Source organism: Cynocephalus volans, chromosome 1, assembly GCF_027409185.1.
Source record: "Cynocephalus volans isolate mCynVol1 chromosome 1, mCynVol1.pri, whole genome shotgun sequence".
Lineage (NCBI taxonomy): Eukaryota > Metazoa > Chordata > Mammalia > Dermoptera > Cynocephalidae > Cynocephalus > Cynocephalus volans.
In genome coordinates, this window is record NC_084460.1 from 141,906,110 (window position 1) to 141,922,663 (window position 16,554).

A 16,554-nucleotide genomic window follows, 5' to 3' on the forward strand; every position below is an offset into this window, starting at 1 on the left:
GCGGGCACGGGCGCGGCCCGGGTATTTAACCGGCCCCCGCGCCCGGCCCGGCCCGGCCCGGCCTAGCCCGGCCATTGGCGGCGCCCGGGCTGCCTCCCGGCCCCTCCTCCGGATGCGTCGGGTTTCCAGTAAAATGTACAGGATGAGGCAATGCGCCCTCCGCCCTCGCCCCGCCCGCCTGGCTCCGCCCAGACCGACCGGTTGTTTTCCTGTCCTTCACCTGGAAACCCCATCGGAGCGCGGCCCTCGACTTCCCGCCTCCCGGTCCCTGACCTCGCCCCGGCCGGCCGCTCACTGTGAGACGCCCGGGCCAGCCCTGCCCTCCGCGCGCCCCCGGGCCGGGCCTAGGCGCCCAGGAAGAGCGCGCGCGGCGCGGGGGCCGTGGACCTGCAGGGGGAGGCGGGGAGCAGCGGTGGGAACAGGTCGGCCTCGTTCCCAGGGAGTGGGAGCCCTGCGCCCCACAGCCCTCCGCCCAGCTCCTGGCCAGCCCGGGTCAGGGGGTCTCTGCAAGGCTGGGGGCCCGTCTCCTCCAGTGCCCCGAGCAACCCCCCCGCCTCAAAACTCAGTAAACGTTTTCCAGCGTCCTTTTAGGCAGGGTCCCAAATTAAAAGAGATATTTTTTGTCCTGAAATTATCATCTAGGCCACAACTAATCATTTTTTAGGTGCAGCCCCGTAATAAAAAGCAGGGACCACATTTCTTGTATCTTTCACTACTCGAAGAAAAACATCATAGCAAAATGAAAAATATACACACACGTAAGTGTCTATTTTTATAGACATGTAGTTTTATTCTACAAATCCTTACATTTTGTCTGATAAACTAACAGGAATTTTGACCTTTCCTATCTTGAATAGTTTTCTTCGGTGGATTTAAACACTATTTATTGAAGTCCAGCTAGCAAAAAGAACATGCTAGGAGTTTGCAAGAGAAAAAGATGTTTAAGTCTATCAAGTACCTTACGACTTGCAGGAATGATCAGGTAAGTATACACGTGCTATATTAAAGAAACCAATTATGATTAAATATCATGAGGGATACAAAGTTCAGTGAGCGACCTCAAAAGAGAGACAATATATCTGGTGGAGAAGGGCCATCTGGAGAAAAATCTTTGCAGAGGATGTGGTATTTAGGAAAGACCCTAAAGGATGGGTGGGATTTCAGCCCACAGCATTTACAGGAAGAGGAACAGCACTTAAGGAGCGCTTACAGTCCTTTTTAAGATTGTCAAAGGGAAGATAAATGACACTAAATGTAAAAGTAACTTGGTGCCTTTGGGTGGAGAACCTCCAGTGGTCAAGCCGAGATACTGGAACATTATTTAATAAACATTGAGGAGACGTGAAAGAATTTTAAGCAGGCAAAGTTAATCTGGCTGCAGTTTAGAGGGGGTGAGACTGAGGGGTCCACAGGCCATTAGAACTGCAACAGCCCAGGAGAGAACTGACCTGACCTTGGATCATAGGGAAACTAGCAGAAGCAGAATGTTTGAGTTCCAGGAGGGAGGAAGGGACACAGTGAGCTTGGATTTTTAGTCAGTATTAATAGATGGTATAAGACCCTCCTGGGGTTAGTTCCAAAGTATTTCTTTGTTCCTCACAGTGTTGTATTGCCCTGAAACTTCTTACTGCCTCTTCCTCCCCTCAATTTTTTGGTAACTTAAGTAAATAAATAAACAGGAAACAACTCCTTTGATGTTTCTGTGGAAAATACAAGTCTCCAATAATTGCAATTCCTCAGAAACCAAAATCACTTAAAAGATGCTCCAAGTGAGATGTTGAGTCTGACGGTTAATTTTATGTATTAATTTGACAGGGCTAAGGGATGCCCAGACAACTGGTAAAACATTATTTTGGGGTATGACTGTGAGACTGTTTCCAGAAAAGATTAGAATTTGAATCAGTAGACTGAGGAAAGATCACCCTCACCATTGTGGGCCACCATCATCCAATCTATTTAGGGTCAGAATAGAGAGAACCCTAATACATTGGGCTTTCCCAATAAAATCTATTTGGATTTTTTCCTCCCCCCAACGTATTTTATGTGTAATGAAGGACTTAAATGCCCATTCAAATAAATTCATGTTTTACTTGGTATATAAAAACTCAAACCGCAAAAATCATGGCTTCTGGAGAACTTAACATAGATATGGTCAGTGAAAGACTAATATTAGTTTCAAAATAAACAAGTTATCTATGAAATGCCAAAGCAATAATAATGTTTGAGAAGCCCACAACCCACAATGCCCAGAAGCGCTCCCACACACAGTCAAGAATGGTTGTTTATTAATATCAGTACAAAAATAAAATTTAAATACATTTGGTCTTATTTAAATGTTGAAATATAAAATCACTTTGGTCTATTAGGTTTAATGTGTCACTGCCATTGTTCTAATCAAATATGGTTGAACACTCACTCTGGCCACTATGTCTTGAGGACATTGTCTGGAAAAGTCAACTGAGGTCAATAGCCAGCACCAACTTGCCAGCCATGTGAGTGAGCTACTTTGAAAGTAGATCCTCTAGCCCCGCATCAGGGCTTCAGAAGACTGCAACACTGGCCAACATCTTAACTGTATTCTCATGAGAGACCTTGAGCCAGAATTCTCAAAAGCCACTCCCAGTTTCCTGATGCACAAAAACTGTATACGAAAAATGGTACCCTGTGAATTTGTCCAAAGTCAAACTTCTCATCATAGGTGGAGAGGAGATTAAAATCCTCACCTGTGTGATTCTGGAGCCTGATCTTTTGCTTATTTTTTTTAAAAAGAGATTAGAAGACTTATTTCCTCAAGGCTCAGGTGCACTGTCTACATCTAAAGATACTGAAAAAGGGCCAGCCCATGGCTCTCTAGAGAGAGTATGGTGCTGATAACACCAAAGCCAAGGGTTCAGATCCCTATATAGGGATGGCCGGTTAGCTCACTTGGGAGAGCGTGGTGCTAACAACACCAAGTCAAGGGTTAAGATCCCCTTACCGGTCATCTTTAAAAGAATAAAAAATAAAAAATAATAAAGATACTGAAAAAGATGGAAATGACTCTGTAGAAAGTTCTGGGACTCATGGAAAGGAGAAATCTGTTCCAAAGCAACAGGGAGAAACTAATAGGTAAAAATATGACGATGCTATCTTTCCCTTAGCTTTATAGATGTTAATAATTTACCTTATTGTGTCTTATACAATAAGACATTTTTGCATAGTTTTATGGTGCCAATTATGTTGTAACACCATTCTGACACCAGTCATTCAGAGTTTTAAAAAAGGAATTGTTTGGAGGTTCCAGTCGAGATGGTGGAATAGACGTTTCCCAGCATCACTCTCTCCCACAGATCAACCAATTTACAACTATAAAAATGTAACATGAGCCAAGCTGGGGCCGCTGGAGCTCAGGGGAAGAGGAGGAGAGACCCACAGAGTTCATGAAGGTAGGAGAAACCACGATGAGAGAAAGAAAAAACTGCCCTGAGTGTTTTGGGCTGCAGCTGCTTTAAGGCTGGAACTACTGAGCGCATGGAGCAGGAGCCAGCAGAAGCTGCAGCTGTGCCCTCCAGATGGAGTTACTTGGAGGCGGCAGGGGAGAAGAGGGTCTTGGTGGCCCCCAGGACAGCAAGACCACTAATAGGGTTCCCGTGGACCCATGCAGGAGAGAAGAGCCAGAACAGCTGAAAAAGGAGAGCCATTCAGAGGCTGGTAAGTCATTGCAAGGGACCAGCACAGGGCCCATCCCATGGGAAGTGTTTGGAGCACGGGCACTGGGGGAGACGGGCCCACCGGGAGAACACTGGGAAACAGCAAGGACAGCCGATCCACCCCGCAATTGGCACAGGACCACTCAGAAGAGAGTAGTTGGGAATGCAGAATTGTATTGGATGCTGTTTGATGTAAAACCTCAGGCGCAGATCAGAGTTTCTACACAACCCAGATCCACCAGGTCTCTGGAGAGCTGGAAGTACCTATAAGGTCAACCATTAAACCCTGAGCTGCACAAAAAGCCTTTCCTAGGGAAACAGCAGCAAAGCAACAAAGCAAAGCTGTGTGGTTGAGACCACACAGCTCAAGTACTGGTTCCCACAGGAAGTTCCCCCATTTTAGAAGTAAGCAAAGGACAAAAAATTAGTTCTAGCCCAGGCACACCACCAGTGCCTTGGGGCCTGCCTGGGAACTGGAGGCTTGGAGACAGGGACCAGATCACACTCCCACAACCAGGCACACTGCACCAGCACCTCAGGGCCTGCCCGGGGACCTGACACACCCCACAACCAGGCACACCGCCAGCACCAAGGAGCATGCCAAAAACATCATCTTCATGTGGATGGCCCACCACAACCACCACAATAACCATGGCAGTTGTGAAAGCAGCTAGACACCACAACTACCATGCAGATGGTCCACCAACCACTGGAGTGCATTGATACAAGGAGAGTCACCAGCAGAGATAAAGAAAAGAAGAGGATGCCTCTTTCCACAAAACCCATTTCAGAGTGACAGAAGAAGCCCCTGCTCTGTGATAATATTGGGGGACCTGATCACACCTCTCAGCATTGGACAGATCATCTAGGCAACAAATCAACGGAGTAACCATTATTCTTTCAGAAGGAGAGAAGAAATCTAGGGTAATTAGAGGGGGGAGGGGGGGAAGGAGGGGGAATGGGGAGAGATTGAACAAGGGGCATAAAGAATAATTACAATTTGTAACAATATAGAACACCAATTTTTACTTGACTGATAAACTGTAGTTATTTAGACTTGGGTTTTCTCAGATTTTTTTTTTTTTTTTTTTAGATAAAGTAAGCCTGTCATGTCAAGGAAAAAAACTAATAGTATTTGTTGCCAATGGTAAAATTCAAGTTTTTAAATGAAAATTAGAATTTTGGGAAACTTCTGTCAGACACCTTGAGCTTGATAGCTTCCCAATACTTGAAGACTATTTTGATAAAGTCAGTGGTGATGTTTTATTAACAAATAAGATTTTTTGATATATAATAAAATGTGGCAAGATTTAGAAAATTTGCATAACTCAATTAACTAATATTTCCAAATGAACAATACAAAATGTTACAAAACCACATAAGGGTAAAAGATCCATTCAAAGTGCAAGTGAGACTGATGGATTTTAATATATCAGAATATCAAAAGTTCAGTGATATGGTTTTAGATTCTGCATTTCACCTATCCTTTAAGGAACAACCACTTGTTTTGGTATAATATCAAAGAATATCTAAACTACCTGAAACGACTATTAAAACATTTCTTCCTTTTTCAACTACATAACCCTATGAGGTCAGATTTCCTTCATAAACTTCAACAAAACAACATATTACAACAAATTAAATACAGAAGCAGATATGAGAGTCTATCTTCTGTAACACCAGACATTCAGAGATTTGCAAAAATGTAAAACAATACTGTCCTCACTAAATATTTTTTTCTGGTTTAGAAAATATAGTTTTCTAAATAAATTAGTAAGTGAAGATTTAAGTAGTTTTTAATGATAGAAGGTAAGCAATCTTATCATTCAACCCATTAGTTCCAGATTGGACTAATAATTGTTCAACACCTGGTTCTGGAACCTTCTTCCCTTCTTCATCTCTGTTTCCACTGTCCAAGACTGCCGAGTTTAAGTGGTGAGAACAGCAAATAATCCAACACAGAACTGAAAGAAAAAACAAAGTACCCACAACCAGAGACAAAGTTTGATGTTAACTAGTAAAGGTCTCATTTCACCAAAGAGCATGAACACCTATAATACCTAGAAGGACCAGAAGTCCCCTGGGCTACCAAGCCAGAAAGGGGGGAAGGCCAGAGGCCTCAGCAAGGCCCCCCAACACCCACAACCAATCCCAATGGTGAGCCCAGGCCGAGGGCCTCGGCCACACACCCCCAACACATGCAACCACCCCAGCAATGACCACCGAGGCACTGCAGGAAGCACCCTGGGCTCTCCTGAACTGGGGTGGGGGGGGCCGAGTGCCTCGGCCATGCCCCCCCAACACATGCAACCAGTCCAGTAATGACCACCAAGCCACAGCAAGGGAGCCCTGGTTCCCAAGCTGGGGGGGCACCAGGGCTTTTGCCACACCCCCTTGACATCTGCACCCAGCTGAGCAATGACCAAGCCACTGCTGGAAGCCCCCTGGTCTCCCCTGTGGGAATGAGGGGGGTGCCAGAAGCCAGAAGCCATAATCCTACCCTTCCTCCCTCCTCCTCCTTCCATCCCATTTCCTTCCCCTTTCTCCTCTCCCCCTCCCTCCCAACTGCTCCTCAACAACATCCTAGAATGTAAAAGAATAATATTAATAAAAAAAAAAAAGAATCTTTATTTAAGAACCCTTCAATGGCTCCCTATCACCTTTTGCATCAAGTCCAATCTTCTTAAATGGCAAGTATCCAAGCCCTGTCTCTTTCACAATCCTCTTCTTCCTCATTACCTCCAGTAATATTAAACTGAGTCTAGTTTCCCACAGCCCTGGGACCCTGGGACTTTGTTCCTGCTGTTCCCTCTGCACAGAATTCTCTCCCCTTCCTCACCTGGCCAGCGCATGCTCACCTCCCCACAAGACTCACTTAACATCCAGCACTCCTGGAGCCTTTACTGACCCTCTCTCCTTCCCACCTGCACTCTCACCCCCAGTCTGGGTTAAAGGCCTTTCTGCTGTACCTCAAGGAGACTTCTGTCACACTTAGGATGTGTTGAAATTATCCATGTATGAGTCTATCTCCTCTATTCCACTATTAGCTCCCAGGACATGTATCCCTTGTAAATAGCCAAGTACCTATTACCTAGTAGGTAGGTACTCAGTACATATTTAATTGTGTGGTGAAAACAAATGGAAATGCTTCCAAAATTATTTTATATGCAATACCACACGGACATCAAAATAGACCCTTTGGCCCCCTGAATTAGAATCCCCTCTTTCTCAGCACTTGAAATATTATAAAACTATTTTCATATATCTTATAAATATAAAAACCCAGCTGTCTTTTGCCCAGGACTCTCTGGTTCACAGCAAATTTGTAAAGAATGTAAAATGCTTTCAGGATCTTTCAAAACGTATCATGTTATATAATATACTGATTTACTGAATGCTTTCCCTGAAAAATAATAATTTGTTAATATCTCCATAGCAACATAAAATCTTTTTTAACATCTTAAGAAATATTTAAACTTCAGTGTGTTCTAACAGATTTTGTTTAATGCAGAGGAGTAAATTAGGCCACATATTTTCAAATTCCATTTATTGTTCAATATGATAGTGCTTTGGAAATGGCCAGAACTTTTCCAAGCACTGGGGCACAGCAGTACATCAGACAAACACAAATCCCTATCTTTATGGAGCTTATATCTACATGTACAAACATTCTGTTCATATACTCAGATACTATTACTATTCCTCAGGTACATGTACTCAGTTCTACTGGTACTTATCCACCCTAATAGAACACCTACAACATCTGACCTCCCAGCCTATGGCACAGACAGCTGTAGTCAGTAAGATACATCAGCTACGTCTTTAAAAATGGTATAACACATTTTGAATGTTTGAGTTTGGAAAGAGGAAAAGGATGTCTTCAAAATAATCTTCTAGGTCTTGTTTGCAGAATATTATTAGCATCTGATATCAAGGCACACTATACTTTTATATTTAAATTGAGGAACTTCTCAAAGCAGGTAATTATACCTATCCAATAACCTAATCATCATACTGATTAATTAGCAAAAGACTTGTCCATCTCAGAACATTCTCTTCAGTGCTGACGCAATGACCTAGAGACATTTCTAAGTACTGTATGTATGGTATGTACAACATTGCATATTATTGACTGATTGTGTCAAGGCAAAATTTATAGTGTCCATGAAATGCTCTCTGAACTTCCTCTTACATGAAAGTGTCTAAAGAGGTCCCCTGCACACCAGGCACAAAACGCCAGCACCTTGGCGTCCACCTGGGTACCTGAGGCATGGAGAAGGGGACCAGACCCTCCTCCCACAACCAGGCACACTGCACCAGTACCTTGGGGCCAGCCCAGGGACCCGGGACATGGAGAAGGGGATTGAACCCCTCTCCCACAACCAGGCACATGGCGCCAGCACCTTGGGGCCTGCCCAGGGACCAGAGGCATGGAGAAGGGGACCAAACACACCCCACAACGAGGCATACTGCCAGTGCCAAGGAGCATGCCAAAAACAGCACCTGCACGTGTGTGGCCCACCACAGCCACCACAATAACCATGACTGCTGCAAAAACGGGTAGATGCCACAGCCACCACGCAGATGGTCCGCCAACCACTGGAGTGCATTCACACAAGAAGAGTCACCAGCAGAGACAAAGAAAAGAAGAGGATGCCTCTTTCCACAAAACCCATTTCAGAGTGACAGAAGAAGCACCTGCTCTATGATAATATTGGGGGACCTGGTCACATCTCTCAGCAGTGGACAGATCATCTAGGCAACAAGTTAACAGAGTAACCATTACTCTTTCAGAAGGAGAGAAGAAATCTAGGGCAATTAGAGGGGGGAGGGGTAGGGAATGGGGGAAGGGGAGAGGTTGGACAAGGGGCATAAAGAATAATTACGATTTGTAACAATATATATGCTAGTAATATTGATTTAATCAACATATCTCAATGTCCAACCCCCAAAATATGTATGATCGATTTTGAATCAATAAATTAAAAAATAAATAAATAAATAAAGAGGTCCCCGGTATCACTTTGTCCCACAAATAATTTTCTGAGCACTTATGATGTGCCAGGTGAGTCGTCCGCCACAAATAAAGTAGTAGAAAGAGTCAAATCTTTAAGTCCTCTAAAAATTTCTGGAAAAAAGAAGATAGTCTTTTGGTGAAGGTAGAGGGGCAAAGAAGGAATATGGCAAGTTTAGTTTTAGACTTTTTGATTATACTCTTGGCAACGTGAAATTATAACTCAGAGAAAAGGTCAGAGCTAGAGATAGGAATCAACTCCACACAGGTCAGAGTGGAACCTGTAGGAGTGGGTAAGATTGCCCATACTTCAATAAGAACTGGAGACAAGAATTCTCAGGTCTCAAACTGTGTGGTTGTCACATAGGTTTGGAAGATAGTAGGAAGGCTTTCCAGGACCTCTCTAGCTAGAACAGCACCTCTGGCTTTCTTTCTTTACCATGTTTTGTTTTTCTTCACAGCACATTATCACCACCTGTCATTTATACAGCTGTTCAACTACTGTCTGTCTCTCCCAGTAGAATGTAAGCTACATGAGGACACAGACTGCCTTTCTGTTCAGTACTGTGTTCCTAGTACCTGGAAGAGTATCCAGAACATGCTCAATACATATTTATTGGATGAATCTACGAATAGGTGAATTTTTATGATCAATAGAATTTAAATGGACAGTTATTAGATTGCTGGATTTTGACTTTTTTTCTTAAAGTAAAACGTTTTTTTTAACAAATGCCTTTTGATAAATGAACACGGACACATGAGTTTCTCAAAACATCCAGCCTGGAAACTTAGTCTTCTTTCTACTTGTGTTTTCCCTTAAATCCCTTAAATCCCTTATATCCCTTAAATGTTTTCCCTTAAATTTGTGTACTTTTCCCATATCAACATCACCTAGTCCCTTCTCTGCTACAGCATTTCTTTATGAGAAAATAGATGTGACTTTCTTTAAAAATCCAGCATTTTAGCAGTCTGGTTACTCTTATCAGATTATCTGTTTGCATCTACTTTTTTTTTCTTTTTTTTTTTTTATTTTCATAGAAGGTTATTTGGTTTCCGTCAGGTCTCTTTTCCTTTTGCTCACCTGTATGTAAAGATTCTTATCTTGGGGACGGCCCATGGCTCACTCGGAGAGTATGGTGCTGATAACACCAAGGCCATGGATTCGGATCCCATATAGGGATGGCCGGTTAGCTCACTGGGTGAGCGTGGTGCTGACAACACCAAGTCAAGGTTAAGATCCCCTTACCAGTCATCTTTTAAAAAAAAAATAAAAATAAAATAAATAAATAAAGATTCTTATCTCATTGAACCTATGTAAGTGCCCATATCATTGTAACTTTGTGGGTGCCCACAGACCATACAAATGTAAGAAGTGTCTGTTTAATCCCCTTTCTCCATATTTTTCTCCAGGAGGACCATGTGATGGGGTTGTCATAAAATACAACCTTAGGTAGGGTAGGCATTTAAACCAACTCCACACTGCTTTTTTCAAAGGAATCATAATCAAAGGTAAATTTGAATCTACTTGTATTTCATACAGGTAAAAATTCTTGTCTAATATAACTTCTGTATTTCAATAGTCTGAGAGGTATAAATGGCACTAGGATTACGTAAAATAACTTAAAGCAGTAGCTCTATAACAGATGGGGAATTCCTCCTTGAAGGACTATCAAAATCACGAGGGAAGCGTCTTCAAGGGCCACACAACCCCCCTTTGAAGATTACTCTGATGGGACTGTGTCATACCTGTCAGGTGTGCCGGGTAAAAGAAGGTTTGAGAATCACCTATGGAAGATTCTGAGTGAAAACTAACAGAACACATAAAACTAATGTACAACTTTGTTTCTATCCTCTACTCTTCATTGCTGAATTGCCTTTTGGTTCCCCAGACCCTATTTGCTAGAATTCTATGGAACTTTTACTCTGTATAGGATGATGTAGACTCGTGGGAAGAGGATACTCTGCAGGGCAACAGGACAAGTCTGTAAACTCCACAATGAGATTATTAAGAGACAACATTTGAGCATGCTTCTTGGAAATAGAGAAAAACAGAAGGACATTGACAGGAGAACCTGTTTACTGAACCTCATGGCCAATTGAGTGCATCTTTAGGAATTGTTCATTATAATCATTTTCTGATTTACAAATTCTACAATTATGATTTTTATACATTGGGCTCCTTCCCAGCCAGTCTAATTGCACAAATGTGAAAGTGCTCTGGGGGAAAAATGCTATGTAGACACAAGGTATGGCTAACAGGTTTTTGTCCAATCTGTAATCTATCCCTCCCTGCACCCTGTAGCCACACACACGCGGGGGCCGGGGGGTGAGGGGGGAAAGAAAAGTATGCTCGTAGGGAAGTACAATAGGACACTGTATTTGTCTGCTAGGGCTGCCATAACAAAATACCATTCTGCAATCTGTCACTGTGCCCTAGATTTTGACATTAGTGTTGTGTTTAAGAATCCCTTTCTTATCTTAATGCTGGACACTGTTCAACACCACAGATAGACAAATAAAATTGTTTTCCTTGGCTACTTAAAAGATATGAAACATTAGTACAGAACAGCAGGGCCAGAAAGGTCCATGATATATCACCTCTGCCATCTTTCAGATAGTCCCATCTATCGTGATACTAAAGACACCAAGGGACAGTTCAACAACCTTGCCCAGTGATCCCTTTTCATCTTCCTCCAACTCTTGTCTTCCCCGTCAGATTAAACCCACCTCCTTTGCCCTTAGCAGAGATACAAAACAGAAAGTTCTTATAGTCTTCATAACAGCTTTTCACAGCTATTAGGATTAGAAAATAAATTCTTTCACTTTTTTCCATTCTGGGTTATTTGTTCAACCAAAATTCATGGAGTGACCATGTGCTATACTGCAGAGGTGAGGGAATGGGGGTGGAGGGAAGGAGGAGGGCAAAAATCAGAACTCACACAATTTCCATCCTCAAAGTGTTCCCGGTTCATGTCCATTCACAAGACCTAAGCCCACATCTGTGGACCACCTTTATAGCTCTGGCCCTTTTAAACCTCCAGCAAGTCTCCCTAGGTTTCTTTTAACTGTGGAATTCCACAACAAGTCTTCCAAATTGTCAAAAGGATCTGACCTACATAGAATCTAAGTACTTCAGTTAAATGATTCTCATAGAAGTTATTTCCAACCATGCACTAGTTTCTAAGTGTGTGCATTGGTAGTATGTGGACACACAAAGGTGAGTGTGTAGGGGAGGTTGTTTTAATAGTTGTGCTGAATTGTTCAGTGATTATTTACTCTAAACTTCATATCATTTTCTGTCATATATTCATGGTGTGCACACTTATTCACTGTACTCTGCTAAACACTGCACAAATGAGTTAAAAAAAAAAAATAGTTGTGGTATAGCCAATGTGGAAAATGGTATGGCAATTCCTCAAAAAATTAAACACAGAATTACCATATAATCCAGCAATTCCACTTCCAGATATATATCCAAAAGTACTGAAAGCAGGGACCCAAACAGCCACTTGTACCCCTGTTCATAGGAGCATTATTCACGATAGCCAAAAGTTAGAAGCAACCCAAGATTCCATCAACAGATGAATGGATAAACAAAATGTGATATTTATATACACAGTGGAATATTATTCAGCCTTAAAAAGAAGGAAAATTCTGATATATGCTACAACATGAATGAATCTTGAAAACATGCTATATGAAATAAAAGGGCAAATATTGTATGATTTCATATATGAGGTACCTGGAGTTGTCAAATTCACAGAGACAAAAAGTACAATGGTGGTTGTCAGGGACGTAGGGGAGAAAGGAATGGGGTGTTATTGTTTAATGGATACAGAGTTACAGTTTGGGAAGATGAGAAAGTTCTGGAGATGGATGTGGTGATGGTTGTACAGTAATGTGAAAGTGTATAATGCTGCTGAATTGCATACTTGAAAATGGTTAAGATGGTAACTTTTATCTCATGTATATTTTACCACAATTTTTAAAACATATTTAAAACACTTAAGGATATAATAGAAGCAAACTTTCCTGAAATAAAGAAATACAAAAGAAAAAAACACACGTCCTCTGGAAGCCAGTACTTTAAAAATCCATGGAAATAATGCAGACACAAAGCAAGACACACAAAGACAACAGACCAGAGAAAAATCTTCAGACCTCAATTGAATAAGTATGTGCAGAGCATTTACAGCAGTGAGTCTCATCCTTTCTTTCACTATCACACCCATAAGGAGCCTCTTTAGACATTTTTTCCCAATCATGCCCTGATGAAAGTTTAATGCCACAGATATATAATCTGTTTATGTACCATGGCCCTCTGGAAGGCAACAAACCACTGTAATATCTAATATTGCCCCCCCACTCCCCACTCCCCACTCAAAGAACCAACTTTTGCCCTCCTGGGGTCGATATCATGCTCTTTAAGAATGCATGATTTACAGTATGAGCCACTCTACAAAATGGGTGTAGTCAAACCCAGCAAATTTGATTAAAACAGAGGATTGAGGATGCACATACACTACTCAATGCTAGAATGTGTCCAAAGGCCTTATACCAATATTAAAAGTGTCTGCACACTGCTAAACATATGGACAAAAATGAGAAATTCATTTTTAATGTCTCCAAATATCAGGAGGTTGGCATTATGTAGGTAAAACATCTACTTGATCAATAGTATTTTGATAGGTTTAATTCAGATATTTGGTTTTATGTGACGTTACCATTGTTGTTTAATATAACCATGACAATTTATTTTCCTGTGTGGTAAAATGACATTTGCAGATTTTGTAGAAAAACTCCATAATTTTTCTTACTAACTGAAACTTACGATGCCTTGTAATTTTGCTACTCAAAGTGTGGACCTTGGGCCAACAACATCAGCATCACCTAGGAGCTTGTTTAAAAGGCAGAATCAAAAGCTCCACCCCAGACCTGCTGAAAAAGAATCTAGTTCAACAAGATCCCTAAGTGACTCTTATACACATTAATTGAGAAGCACTACCTTAAAAAACAAATATCAAAATTCTTCCTTAATTCATCACAGCATTTTATTTTTAACCATCCAAGTAGATTTATTACTCCACTCTCATGACATTGGGGAGCCTATAGAAAATGCAAACTAGAATGGATCATGTGAGTTTTTTAAAAATCACCAGAGATGCAAAATATGTAAATTTCTTTCCTGGGGGCTACCTCTGAAAGAAGTTAATTGAGGTAGTTTATTAACTCACTCTGCAATATTAGGGCTGGTAGAGAACAGGTGAAAGGGTTTGCCAGGTGCCCGCGGCTCCCGCTTCTGAGTAGCAGCCCTTCACTGTAGCACAGTGTTATGACACCAAGGTCAAAGGGGTCAGCCAGCCACCAGGAAAAAAAACAAAAAATTGAGCTTTCCAACACAGAAAGAAATGTCCTGAGAGGAGCAAGGTAAATGGGTAGCAAGACACTCCCTTTTTTTTATAATCTCAGCTGTTGTGTACAAAAATGGCCTAATAAGTAAAATGCTCGCTCTCCCCAAAACATTAGTCCAACTATCCGCATCAATTCCACTACATGGCTTTACTCTTTGAGGTCTAAAACATTCTCCTGTGGTCCTCTTAAAATGTGAATGATTATGGTGGTTATCAACTAAAACTTCATAAGTTAAATTTGAGCAGAAAATAGATAGTAGTCAAGCATGAGCTGGGAAGGGGAAGGGCCCTAGGGAAATCAGAGCCCTGGAAAGAAGATGACATCTCCCCTTTGTACCTTTGCTAACATCCCAGTGGCCTGGTGGCAAATCCAGGCTCTGCCACTTACTGTCTGGTGGACCTTGCCCATTGCTTCATCGTTCTGAGCCTTAATTCCCTCATCTGTAAAATCAGGTTAAATATATCTACTTCAAATACTATTATGAGGACTAAATGAGATCTGCTGGTCAGCTCCCAAAACAAGTGTTTAATAAATGTTAAGTCCCAATCCACTATCTCCCCCAAGAACAATAAAATACTTTCGTCCACTACTTTGAAAGGAAAGTGTCTTACCTCATAGACACTCCCAAATTAAAGGAACAGGAAGTGCTTTAATCAGAAACCACATACACTAGTTTTAATGAGTCTCTTCACCAAAACTGTGAGAAGGCACGATGCTCTCTGAGCCTGTTAGAAATTACATAACCCTGAAACTGGCAGCAGAGAGCTGAATTCCCCTCTTAAGTGTGTTTATGTGTCCTCCTCCCATGGAAGATAGTAGAAACTCCATAAATTGGTTAAAAAATTCTAAACCACCAAAAAGATCTTAGTTCACAAGAAATCACAGTAAAATGCTATAAGTAAAATTCATAGTAATTTGGAGGCAACTTCAGAAGTTGGTTAATTTAAGAGATACAAGAATCTTAGAAATCTTAGAAAACATCCCACTGCCCATTGTGACTACATGGGCCAAGGCCCAGGTAACTCCTGGATCCTACTTGGTTAGAAATATCTGTGCTTCTCACCCTCAGGAGTTCAGCATCAGGCCAAGAAAGCCAAAAGGTGAAGTTCGGCCTGGATCCTCATGATCTTCCTGTTAACCTGGGGAGAAAAAAAATCAAGAGGCCACCAGATCAGTGTCAGCTATGAGCCAGACCAGTGTGAGCTATAAAAAAATGGTGTTCAGAAGCAATTCATTGATGGTCTCAGAACAATTAGAAAATCTTTTCTCTCGGTAATGCTCTCCATGACTCTGTAGCTTCTGAAAGGTTTCTTTGGTTTCTGAGAGCAGGACCTGTTTCAGGACAAATTACAAAGAAAAAGGTTTGCTTCCTTTTTCCTCAGTAAAGAAAAGGCTGTAATGCTGACCATGGCATCGCCTCCACACTGGAAAGTATGCTGCCAAACATTTAACATTATATGTGTGTGCCAACTCATCCCAAACTGACTTTTCTATCGCTCCACACCTGTATGCTGCCCAGCTATGTCTTTAGCCTCAGAAAATGATTTTAGAAAGACAGTGGAGAGGAGTGGTGGATCATACATTGTGTTCTGAAGCCGCATAACAAGACTCAGGATTATCTGCATGTTTAGATGATCTGTGTGGCTAATCCTCTCCTCTATCAGGGATGACTGAGGGTGGTAAAAGAGCCTTGGGAATTTTTCTTTTTATTGTCTAAACAACCTACTGTCTAAGAGAGGCAAAAAAAAATTCCACCCAAACAGATAATGTATTTCTTTAGATGCCAGATTTAAATTGAGGGAATATATATTACCAAGTGCTTAAAATTTACATGATAAATATCCTCTTTGGGACATCCCCCTAATTCACCACAGCCAGTTCACTAATCCCCATGGAGAGAATCTCTAATCCAACCTATCTAGAAATGTGCTTTTAGTCTAACAAAACCCCTTAAAATATCCAGATTGTTTTGAGTGTGGGGGGTCCAGCCATGTTATCAAATTTCAGGTTTCCCTCATTCATAAAATGGTCATTCATTCATTTATGAGGGCATGCTATAAAATATTTCAGTCTACTGAGATATATTTTTCATTAAGATACAGTTGCATGCCTACCTTGGGTGGGAAAGTATACCTTTAAAACCACACATTGAACTTCCTGCTGCATCACTGACTAGAGATAAATTGTTACACTAGATTTATGCTACTTTATCACCCCTCCTATCCACTTCCCCCATCAGCATTTTAGTCCTTCCTGGGCCTTTAAGGCAAACAGACACGATTCATGCTATTAGTAAACTATAAAAACATCCCGGATTTTCGTTCTCCAAAAAACTGCCCCTTAATATTTTGTCCCAAAGCAAGTAGGACTTCTCAAACATCAGAAAGTGATTCCAAAGGAAAGAATCCAAATATAGGAAAAGGAAAAGACAACAAACAG